The sequence below is a fragment of the Sander lucioperca genome, chromosome 16 (genome assembly GCF_008315115.2).
Source record: "Sander lucioperca isolate FBNREF2018 chromosome 16, SLUC_FBN_1.2, whole genome shotgun sequence".
In the NCBI taxonomy this organism is placed as follows: Eukaryota; Metazoa; Chordata; class Actinopteri; order Perciformes; family Percidae; genus Sander; species Sander lucioperca.
Window position 1 is genome coordinate 9,203,853 of NC_050188.1, and position 12,500 is coordinate 9,216,352.

Below are 12,500 nucleotides of genomic sequence, written 5' to 3' on the forward strand. Positions count from 1 at the left end.
TGTTATAACTTACTACATAATACGTAGAGGATGGATACCCAAACTGGGTTGGGGTTCGGACAGAAATTTAGAAATTATCTTCAGATTCGGGTCGGCCTCGCGCGATAAGGCATTGAATATTTTAAATTTAAAAAAGCTTATTATGTGGGTGCGCGCCTGTGTTAACCTGCGCTTGTTTCCCTCGTGTGCGCTGATGTGCTCATCTGTTGACGTTTCTGAATGTCTTCCTACAGTTGCTTAGTAAAAGCTTTCCACACAAACAAACGTATCATTCGTAAAAACGAAATTTTAACTGTGTCTGGCTCGGACAGAAAAATGCGGCCCAATCCGCACTCTAATAATACTGCTAACTTAGTACATAATACGGCTAACTTACTACATAATACGGTTAACTTACTACATAATACGGCTAACTTACTACATAATACGGTTAACTTAGTACATAATACGGTTAACTTACTACATAATACGGCTAACTTACTACATAATACGGCTAACTTACTACATAATACGGTTAACTTAGTACATAATACGGTTAACTTACTACATAATACGGTTAACTTACTACATAATACGGCGGTACGCATTATGTAATCAAATGTCAAAATGTAATAGCACTCACACCTGCATTATGTAACAATCTGTTGCATTTTGTAATTAAAAACCTGACCACCCTATGTAATACATTTAATGATGTGTATTGACCAATGACAGTTAATACTAATCTACTGAACAAAAAGTATATTTTCAAAATTAATTTCGAGTCAGAAATTAGTTGTATAACAGTTGTTATACAGATCAAGTGACCCACTTTTATAAAAGCTCTGGTTCCAGACGTTTCGAAAATTGCTTATATAGCAGTCCTTCCAGAAAAATATAGAGTTTTTTTGTGATTGTTGCGGGCAAAAATCCTTAATTATGCGCCACGTTTTCTTAAAAAATGCGATGGAATATGGGGAACTTGCAAAAATTGCGGGAACTTGCAAAAATTGCGGCAACTTGCAAAAATTGCGGCAACTTGCAAAAATTGCGGCAACTTGCAAAAATTGCGGGAACTTGCAAAAATTGCGGCAACTTGCAAAAATTGCGGGAACTTGCAAAAACTGCGGTTTCATCATGGCTTCATTGCAGGGTTTGCAGCTTTTCGATGATGTTCGCGTCGCATAATTACATCACTTCATAATGTTCCCATGGCAACAGGGGAAAATGACTCACGCTAGAATTCACAAAAACAAAAACAGTGTTATAAAAAATTAATGAAGACGTCCGTTTCGGTCGGTTATTACATAATGCACCATATTACATTTTCGTAAAAAAAAAAGAAAGTGTAACCCTTGCATTTTGTAAGAACTGTCGCGTTTTATTATTTATTACAAAACAAAATGCGGAGAAATTTATTACATATTGCGTTTAGGTTTTGGCAGCAGATTACTACATAATGCAGGTGTTACAGTATTAGATAATGAAGTGAATGTTACATTTTGGCATTTTATTCCATAATGCGTTGTTACAAACTGAACAACACGAGGGGAGAGATTTCAACTCCGTCCAACTCTGTTTGAATCAAAATGTTTCTTCGCTTAAAGTCTGCATAGTTTTTTTTTAACTTCTGCTCCTGCCGGAAGCACAGCCTTAGAAAGCTTTTCAAGAGACTTATTTTTGCAAGTGTAAAGTTGTAAGTGAATATTTTTCTGATTGAATGATTGAATGTATCTTTGCTTTTTTGGGGAGTGAAGCTAATTTTTTGTTGGGTTTACTGTCTGAATGTTTAAAGGGGAACGAGTCGAGCACACTAGTACTTCCACTGATTACGATTAAAAACTAAACATCTCTCTGAAGCTTGGTCAGCAGTTGGCTGGTGAAAACGGCAAAAGAGGCCAGTGGATAAAATAATAATCTACGAAAAATAAAACCCACAAACTGTGGCATAATCTGACAAAATGGTCCCTGGCGTCGTAGCTGTTAAATAAAGGCTCAGACCACCTAAAAGATAGGTGCTATCAGTGAAATGACTTCACCATGAGCATCAGAAGGCCTTTGTCAACGTATTGATATAAAATGTATGTTTTTTTGGGGGACTGCCTCATAATTCTGGCTCAAAAATATCTGATTGCACGGAAAACCCAACCCAACAGACGCACGTAGCTTCGTTGGTTGGGGTGGTTAGTTTTAGGCTTGAGGAGTGAGATTTGTTAAGGTTAGGGTACCGAAACCCGGTCCACTATGGTGGTTTAGGGTTAGGGTCCTACCGGTTGTGTAGGAACGGACTAGAACGCAAATTTCGGTTCCTCATTTCGGTTCCACTTAATGTGTCGACTGAAATATTTTCCCTCTGCCGCTCCGAAACGGACGTAAAAATATCACCCTTTCTCTGTAGTCTACCGTTGGCTAGCTACCGTGAATGTAGGCTACTTTTAAAATGCCATATTTTCCCTCTGGGCTCACCAAAACGGACTTAAAATCATATTAACCATTCATTGCACGTGATCGCTAGTAAGTAGTAAGTAGTACTTGCTCTGCTAGTCTATCGTTAGCTAGCTAGCTTTTAGTGCATTTAAAATGCCTAACATTATTGTAGTTGTGTGTTAGCTGACTTAGGTTTACTTATTATATATTGAAGTACTTTAAAACGTTAATATATTGTTAAATTTAAATAATTTTCAATTGAAAAAAAACTCTATAAAAGAGCCTTTCTTTGATGTCATTTTTCAGTTTTTCAAGAATCTGTTTAGGAATTGGAATCGTTTTAAAAGTACCGGTTCGGCATCAGAATCGTAAAAATCCAAACGCTACCCAACCCTAAAGGGTGAGCCAATCAGAGGCAGAGTTTGGGCGGGTCGTGCCTTGTAGAAAAGGTTCGATAACGTAATCATGCATAATAATTAGCCATGTGCTTCTGTTGGGGAGAGTGACCTCGGAGAAACGGCCAAAACAATGTACATTTCGTTTTTGGGATAAGGGGCTGTCATACAAATGGCCATTCACTCCAATGGGACATTTTTCAGACCGTATCGGGGCTTCGGAATTATAAGCCGTTTGAACAATTGGCGTGGCACCAATATCTATGCGTCAAGTTCAACTTTTCGTGACTTTCACGCGAGAATTTACACTGTTGACTGAAAGCAAGTTTCGGTCTTTCTGTAAGGAGGGTAAACTACTCTACAGAAGAGGAACGGTGTGTACCTAAAATGTGTGAACTTACCGTCCCGTTAGCAACCGAGCTAACTAGCTTAAGAACTGTTCGCAAGCAAGCGTGTTTTTAGGGAGCTATTCCAGGGGGAAGTAGCTTTTTTTGCGTTTAGCTCGAAGGCTAGCTAGTCGTCACCAAGCTTCTAGCTCTGTCTGGTCACAGTTTTGGGATTTTTATTCACAGTGGTTGAACTCTGCCAAGTTCGGTCGCTACATCGTGGCTCCATTTTGGAGGGAAATACAGTCTGACTAGTGTGCACGAGTCCTTCCTTTGTTTTTATTTAAAGTGCTCTGTTTGCTCACTTTGAAGTTTATCCATTGCGTGCGCCTGGTTTCCCCACAAGTTATTACATAATGCGTTGTTACAAAGCCACAACGAGCGGGAGTTTCACGTTAGAGCCCAACAATATAATAGATCAAACTGGACTCCTATGTGCGAGCGGGAGCACGGTTTCTAAATTTCTTTTTGGAGGAGGGGAACCAGGCGGACTGAATGTGTTTTTATGGGGAGTTGAGGCCAGCCCTGCTTCATAACTGAGGTTCTGCTTCTTCTACGATCGCTACTATCAAACATAGAACAACCCCGGGCACGAAAACAGGCCTGAACACGGTTTCAAATCCTCCCTCCAGAACTCGAGTAGCCTTTGATTTTTTTTAACTTCATATACCAGCATTTTTAAGAAGCCAAAGTGGAAGTAAGACACTTCTTTTGAATCAGCGTGTGACCCAAAATGAGGCTTCATTTCCTCAGTTTTGGGCGCCAGGTTGTGAGGGTCTTTGACTTCTTATAACAACAAAAAAATTGCCGTCTATTTGTTTCTAAGTCGATTTGAAAAGTATTCGATGCTCTGTTTCTGTTGCCCGGGCCAGCAAAACAACCTGTTGATGTCTGCTGTATTTCAATAAAACACAGCCTTTTATTAAAGGGTACACTTCTTCACTCTGTGTGTGTGTGTGTGTGTGTGTGTGTGTGTGTGTGTGTGTGTGTGTGTGTGTGTGTGTGTGTGTGTGTGTGTGTGTGTTTCTGAGTGTGTCAGACTTATTTCACCAGTAAATTGCTGGTAAACGACAAAAACAAGCACCAGATGGGAAAATTGTATTTTACAATAACTTTGAATGCACCACAAGGCTGGCGAGTTTCAAGTGAACGCACCGTCTGTGTTGTTCTTCTGACAACGGCAGCTGCAGTCAGACTGTTACGTCCCGCTGTTGGAATCCTCTACAGCGAAATACAGTCACACTTTACACCGCTTAACGTCAGCTGTCAGCATTTTAACCACTGGGTTTAATCCAAAGACTGTATATAAGAATGGATCAACAGATCCCGTTGCTCTGGACGGAGACCAGTGAAGGCCGTTAGAAGCACTTTTCCGGTGATGGCTGAGCGTTACTGAGCAGCCTCCAACTGAGAGAGACGACGTAGATGTGACGTGAGCAACCTGTCTGAAAGTTGGAAGTCTTCTGGTAGCTGTGCCAAGAGAAATCTCAATCATTCCCAATCTAGCAGAGACGGAGAGCGTAGGTATATGTAAGGAGATAACATAGACACAGGCTAATTATTGATCACTAAAATGATAGTTAACATTAGTAATTAAACTTAAACAGCTAATGTGAGATGAAACTGCCTGCGCGCTTCTCATGTACTATACGGTAATTTCTCTACTATGAGACAGTAAGTCTCGTGGTTATGACCCAATCGTTAGCCTATTTTTATAAAAACGTCTGCTACGGAGCCATAACGTGAGGTACAAGGTAATGGAGCCTTTTATACATTGTCGTGTTTCTTTAGAAATAAACAATGGACAAATAGAGTCTTTAAACTCTTCAGATGTAAAGTTATTCTCTGTCAAAGTGGCGCCAAAATGAATGGCAGTCAATAGGATGCTAACGGGGGGTGATCGCTTTGTAGCTTTAAAATGGCGCCATTGGAGGTTCGCGGTCCGAGGAGAGGCTGACCCCCTTGGTTTAATCCAGCTACTAGCTAACGGTAACGTAGCGTCCCGTGCAACGATGCTTCTGAAAAAAAAAAAAAAGTCAGGCACCGAAATTTTCGTTCTTATTCGGTCTCGTTACTACTGTTTACGTCGGTACCAGTGCCCTATTGGCACCGCGTTTCGGTACCCAACCCTAGCTGACAGCCACCTTTTGTCAGCTAAACGTAACAACAACAACTGCTAAAAAGTACGTGCTCTTAAGTAACGAAAGTTGGCACTGATTGATTTAACATGAATCTGTCTTCTGTTTTACCGACGTAATTCGGTTGGTACCCTATAAGGTACTGAGTTCGGTACCCAACCCTATTGTAAACCCAACGATAACTGTTGGCTTTACTGTGATAAAGTTATTTCCCAATTCTTAACCAAAGTCTCATTCACACTTGTCATTTCAAGTCTCTTATACCCAGATGAAATTTAGATGCAAAAGGTTCCTTAACACCTCGCCACATACTGTTTGAGTCTCTGTTTGCCACGTCACTAATCAGATTGCAGTCAGTCAGTTTTCAAGAGCTACATGCAAGTCAGAGTCAGTACTACTCCAGTCCAGATGGTGGTAATGTACCTGAAGCTGTAACTGACAAAAAGAACCACAAGAGAAATAACTTGTGCATTTTAGGTTCAGTTACAACTACAACACTTCAGCTTACTACTCTTCCATATATATGGAAGACTTGCAACATTGGTCACTCATCTCTTCATCTTTTGTCTGTGCTCCTCTACTCTGTTTTGCATCTATGATCTGCTCTCTGTGTGTTACAAGCTGTGCATGTAGCAGAGCTTATTCTTTATTCCATCCAGCTGAACTTCAGGTAATTATCACAGACAGGTTGTGTGTTAGTAAGGAAGAGGGTCTATAATGTCTTTTGTTTGTTTCACTCAAACATTGAAATTCACACCTAAACTTCACTTCCTCTAACAGACAGAACAAAACTAAGTGTCCGGTCCAACAACAGTTCCTGTGTCAGAGAGGTGTGAACGCAGCTATAAACAGATATGTTTATTTCCTCAATTTTACAGTCCGGAAGAAACATCTTTACTTTTAAGATACTTTTATAAAGTTTATCTGAAGGGTTTAATGATTCTGATTCCCAAGTGACCGAATGCTACAATGTGAGTCATATTTTAAGTTAAGTGGGACTTTTCATCTAACAGTAACAAATGTATAAGGATGTGTATCTGTCTTATTGGTTTGTGCTGCAGCCACTTCCTGTGTTAAAGGAGTGAACAACTTAAAGACAAACAGTGAGACAGAGAATACGTTCACTTCAGTTTTCAGTTTGTCAAGATGTCTGCAGATACTGACGCTGCTCCACGTTTGAGCCTGAATGTGAGATATAACAGAAACGTCCAAGAGAACAGCGGAGAGGAAGAGGAGAGTCAGGTGGAGATCTTAGAGGATGAAGAGCATCACGCAGATCTCGGGCCACAAAGAGCCAGTAAGTCTGAAATGATGATTGTTGTAAAAGGGGAAGTTCATGTCAGTTTCTGTAGCTTCATTAAAACTAGATATCGAGTTTTAATTCACAATTAATCAATCAATCCACCATTAGTCACCCTTAACTGTGGGTCACTATCAGGTGTCTTGGTGCTGTAATCTGGTGCCTTGTGAGTCATTCTTATTGTTCAAACTTTAAAGATGATAAAACATGTTCTGGATGTATTTTGTCTCTGTAGGACCTGCAGCCAACAACAGAAGGTGTTTCAGAGCTACTGCAGTGACTCTGGGAGGGTTTTATCTTCTGATATTGGCTGGACTCTTCATTCGCTGTGAGTATTTTGTTTTAATACAAACTTCTTAAAGTTCTATCTTAAAGGAGAAATTACATGAAAATATTTTCAAGTTGTTATATACATTTGGGTACTTGGAGTGTCTACTAACCCACCAACTTTGAAATAACACAACCCTGTTAGTTTTTTTGACGGCTGCCTAGATGAGGAAACATGCGATTCATCAAGCTATTCATATTTGACTTCACTTCCTCTGTCACAGTCATAGACTATATAAGAATGGACCAACATATCCCGTGTCTCTGGACGGAGACCAGTGAAGGCCGTTAGAAGCACTTTTCCGGTGAGCGCTGAGCGTTACTGCGCAGCCTCCAACTGAGAGAGACGACGTAAATGTGCCGTGAGCAACGTGTCTGAAAGTTGGAAGTCTTCTGGTAGCTGTGCCAAGAGAAATCTTGCAGAGACGGAGAGCGTAGGTATATGTAAGGAGATAACATAGGCATAGGCTAATTTTTGCTAACTAAAATGATAGTTAGATAACATTAGTAATTACACTTAAACAGCTAATGTGAGACGAAACTGCCTGCGCGCTTCTCCTGTACTATACGGTAATTCCTCTACTATGAGACAGTAAGTCTCGTGGTTATGACCCAATCGTTAGCCTATTTTTATAAAAACGTCTGCTATGGAGCCATAACGTGAGGTACAAGGTAATGGAGCCTTTTATACATTGTCGTGTTTCTTTAGAAATAAACAACGGACAAATAGAGTCTTTAAACTCTTCATATGTAAAGTTATTCTCCGTCAAAGTGACGTCAAAATGAATGGAAGTCAATGGGATGCTAACGGGGGGTGATCGCTTTGTAGCATTAAAATGGCGCCATAGGAGGTTCGCAGTCCGAGGAGAAGCTGACCCCCTTGGTCACAGTCAGGCTCATTAGAATATACTTCCCCTGTCTGAGTATCTCCGCCTACAGCTTAACAACTATCTTTTGCAAACGTGCACCATATTTTTTAAATAAGCCAATCAGAGCAGGTTGGGCTTTTACAGGAGGGGTCTTAAAGAGACAGGCGCTAAAACAGAGCATGTTTTGGTTCTTGTTCTCACTTGATGCTTCAGTTAAGAAGTCAGTGATCCTCTATTTACTATTTACAACACCTCAACATATATGGCAAGTTAAAGGACAGACACACCAAATAACTACATTCCAGTTTGAAATAATGAGTGATATTTCATTACGCACAGGATATATAACTTAATTCTGTCTTTAGTTTAAAGCAGATAATTTGGTGTTGTTGGTCTGTTTGTTATTGTGTTGTGGTTGTCACCAGATATTTTAGTCACTTTGGAAAAAGAACAGATGCAGAACGAATACAACCAACTGAGCAACAACTACAGTCAGCTGCAGGTGAAGGTTTCAGGTAAGAAAGGTTTCAAATTATCATAACACACAGGATCCAACTTCACACTGTCTATTAAGCATGAAATCATACTGTCTTACTTGTTTCCATTGCTGCTTTTCTCCAGAGATTTCAGTCAACAACAGTCAGCTACAGAGCAGCTACCAAACACTGAGTAAAAACAATAGTCAGTTACAGGATGAAGTAAAGAAGCTGAAGGACAGAACTGAAGGCGAGAAAAGTTTAAAACCAGTAAACTGTATTTTAACAATTAACATTATATGGCGTGACTGTGTCTTTACTTTTGATTGTAACTGTTACTGTAACTGTTTAATACTGTTGAACTTTTTCGCTGATGATGTAAATATTTCAGAGACAGTCACTTGAGATATAAAACCTGAGAGAAACTATTTACAAATTATTTACAGAATAAACATTACAGGGAAACGTGGCAGAGGCAAGAAAGATCTTTAAACTATTAATTATAACTATTAACAAGTCTTATTAATTTGACATTTGTTTGTCATTAAGAGAAGAGGTGTCCTGACGGATGGACGAGATTTGGATACAAGTGTTACTTTAAATATAAAGAGAAGAAGACTTGGTCTGGAAGCAGAGCTGACTGTCAGCAGAGAGGAGCAGATCTGGTCGTCATAAACAACAAAGAGGAACAGGTGAGTGTTTGTTTCTGAGTGATCTCAGAGAAAAAGACATTCAAAATTTTTTAAATATGAACAGAATTTAAAATGTTTGGAAAAACCCTAGAAATATTTTTTGTCCTTTTCAAAAATCATTCTGATGAAATGAATGTTAACTGTCTTGAGCTTTAAATGTGCAGTTCCTCATGCATTCTCTGTTTCTCTGCTGATTATAAATGTCTTTCTTCACTTTCCTCCATTACTAATGTGTGTTTACTGTCATGCTGTTGGGTCCAGTCCTCAGTGTGTGGTGGACCGAGGGATCCCTCTTGTGTTTGTTGTGGCTGATGAAGTCACAAGATGACTTTACTACAACAGAAATGCTGAACTGTGAAGAGAGAAATGATTGTTTTCTCTCGTCAACTACTAGGAGTTTGTCACTGAGCTGAGTAAGGATGGAGAGTCCTGGATTGGTCTACGGAATGGATGGACACAATCAGGATACAAATGGGAATGGGAATGGATATGGGTGGACGGATCACTGCTGACAGAAACGTGAGACATTTTAAAGGTTTTTGTTTCCATCACAATTCCATCAAAGTCACTAAAATAAGTATGTTTTAAATAGAAGGATGCTGAGTTAAAGCTGATTTTGTCAGCACTGCATTCAACATTGGCTCCTCCTCCCTGGCTCAGAGAGAGAGAGAGAGAGAGAGAGAGAGAGAATGCACAGTAAAATAAGAAGAGAAAACCCAGACAGGGACAGGGTCTATGCAGATACAGACACCACCACACAATAAGTGATGATTGAGAGGGATTACTTTTATATGTCTATAAATAGTTTATTAGGGAAATGCTGCATAGCTAAATATGAGCATCAGTCCCATGGATGACGTATTAACATGAAGCTGGAGAGACGCGGCGTAGAGTCAGCTTTGACACCCATTTGTGTCAGAGGTCAACTGAGGAGCTGCAACTAAAAACAAAGAAAAAGAAAAAAAACATGTACTGGGGGAAAACACTAACTCGAGATCTCGACTTTCAAACTCGAGATCTCGACTTTCAAACTCGAGATCTTGACTTTCAAAGTGATCTAGTCCAGATGTCAGCGGGAGGCGGAGATTTCCGGCCGGGGGCAGCTGACCTCCCCCGGGCAGGAACACAGCTTTGCCTCGTTGCTGCACCGGTCCCAGCTAATCCAGATGTCAGCGGGAGGCGGAGACTTCCGTGGCCGGCTGCAGCGTGTCCTCCGTGGCCCCCGGGGCAGCAGAGTCCGTTTGCGGCTGCAGGATCTGGAGCTCACTGCCTGCTTCCTGGGAGCCAAAGCCGACACCACGCAGCTGGAGCCCCAGGCCGTACTGCTGGGCCCGCTGGAAGGAAGGGAAGGAAGGGAGAACCAGTACCAGGATTGAGCAGAGCGGACTCTCACAGGCTGCTGAAGTTTAAATCACAGGTTTCTTATGGGGAGTCTGGCGGACATGACCGGGGGACCGGCGCAGCAGCTAGGGGAGGCTGTGTTCCTGCCCGGGGAGGACACGCTGCAGCCGGCCACGGAAGTCTCTGCCTCCCGCTGCCATCTGTACTGGATCATTTTGAAAGTCAAGATCTCGAGTTTGAAAGTCGAGATCTCGAGTTTGAAAGTCGAGATCTCAAGTTAGTGTTTCCCCCCAGTACGTGTTTTTTTTATTTTTTATTTTTTTCCTTCGTTTTTTTTTTCCTCCATGTCACCTCCGGGGCTCCGTTAATTACAAATGTATACTGAAGTCTTAACTCATAAAGATTTATAGTAGTCAAACTTTCAGAGACCTGAAAATCTTCTGTAGTCTAATGTGCGTGACTTAATCAAAATGTAAAGTCTATATGGGACAGGCTGCTGAGTTTATGAAGAGAGACAGTAGGGACAGAACACAATGAAAGGACGCCATCTTGGTGTTAGATAACAGAAAACCCATAATACCTTGTTTATTGGGGATGATGCCTGTAAGTGCAGATCTCTTAAATGACTGAAAACAGAGATATTGGAGTACTGAACAAGGTTTCAATATTTCATTGGAAGGCGTTACAGATTAGATTAGATCGATTTACAAAACTGAATCTTAAAGGAGTTTATAAAATCGTTTTAATAATTACAGATAATATAAATATTTGAAGTGAAATTCAACTGTTTATTTGAAACTAATAACAATCAGGATTTTCAGCTGTTTGATAAAAGAACAACATTTCATTTGTCTGACAGGTTCTGGGCAGCAGGACTGGCTCGCTCTGATGGTTACCAAAATGCTGCACTATGCTGCGATCAACAAGGAAAATGGACACAAAGATATTATTCTGATAATAAGAACGGGATCTGTGAGAAAAAGATGATCTGAACTCTTTGATGACAGAGAGGTGTGTAGTGTTGGGATCAGCTTTGTTAAATCAGACCAATTCTTTAACATTTGCTCAGCTGTTTATTCTGTGTTGCTAAATAACCTGGATTACAGAGATATTGTTCCTCTGCCCTTCATAGAGCACAATCTGGTTAGAAGTCATGTGTACTTACTCTGTAGTCCTACAGGATTATTATAATAAAAGCTAATAAAAACATGGATTAGCAGGTTGTCTTTACCTTGGTTTATGTAGTTGATTATAACGTTTGTATTCAGTTAGTTGGATAGAAGTTGTTCCTGTGTTTCCTTTGATAAACCTGCAGTCAGCTGCTAATTTCCAGCTGCCAGAGAGAAGCTTCACCAGGAGAGTTAAACATGCATTGAGATTAATGTTACGCCTCTTCAGCCTGTGTAATGTGTGCCTGTCCAACTTCAACACGAGGGACCACACTGCACTGGAGGTTTTACTCTTGTATTTGTATCTTATTCTATTTTAACCTGTTTTTTTTATATCTCTTTAATGAAAGTTTTTAATTGCTCTTTAATGTTTGATGTAAAGCTTGTTGAATTGCCTTGTTGCTGAAATGTGCTATAGAAATAAAGATGCCTTGTCCTACAACCTGCAGCCTGTCAGTCTGTCTCCAGGGCATAGAGAATACTGTTGTGCCTGTCTGTGTCAGAGGAAGCTTAACATTAACCGTGCTATACGGTTGCTTTTCAGCTCGTGATTATATTATATTGCAGTAAACGCTGTCTGTGTGGAGTTTTGAAAAGTGTAACCACACTTGCGACCGCATTTCTGTGTCTCGCTGCGATATAAAGCTGCAGAGGCGACGTAGTTTGCTCCGTCAGCACCGCAGCTCTGTGTGTGTCCGAGCTGAGCCTCGCTCTCTGTCAAACATGCAGAGAAGGCGGAGAAACTCACGCTTACGTATGTGCTCTAAGGTACCGAAAGTTGGCACTGATTGATTTAAAGGGGTGATAGAATGCAAAACTAAGTTTACCTTGTCATAGTTGAATAAGGACAGTTCGGTGGGTAACATGGTCATACAGAGAACCTCAAAGTCCCATTGACACCTCTTTCTTATGCAAATCTCACAATTTGAAACTGCCGCTGAAAACGGGCGAATCCCAACGAAGCTAATAGTTGACGTCAACTTGGTGTCTGTACCTTATTT

The 12,500-nt window shown here is 40.6% G+C and overlaps 1 long non-coding RNA gene across 1 annotated transcript; it reads right to left on the bottom strand.

The window, feature by feature from the left end:
* Nucleotides 1-3,398: 3,398 nt before the first annotated feature.
* Nucleotides 3,399-4,126, bottom strand: LOC116051731. The gene is made up of 2 exons (XR_004105427.2): nucleotides 3,849-4,126; nucleotides 3,399-3,809 (listed from the first exon to the last, which is right to left on the bottom strand). It is a non-coding gene; the product is annotated as an uncharacterized LOC116051731 (long non-coding RNA).
* Nucleotides 4,127-12,500: the final 8,374 nt, after the last annotated feature.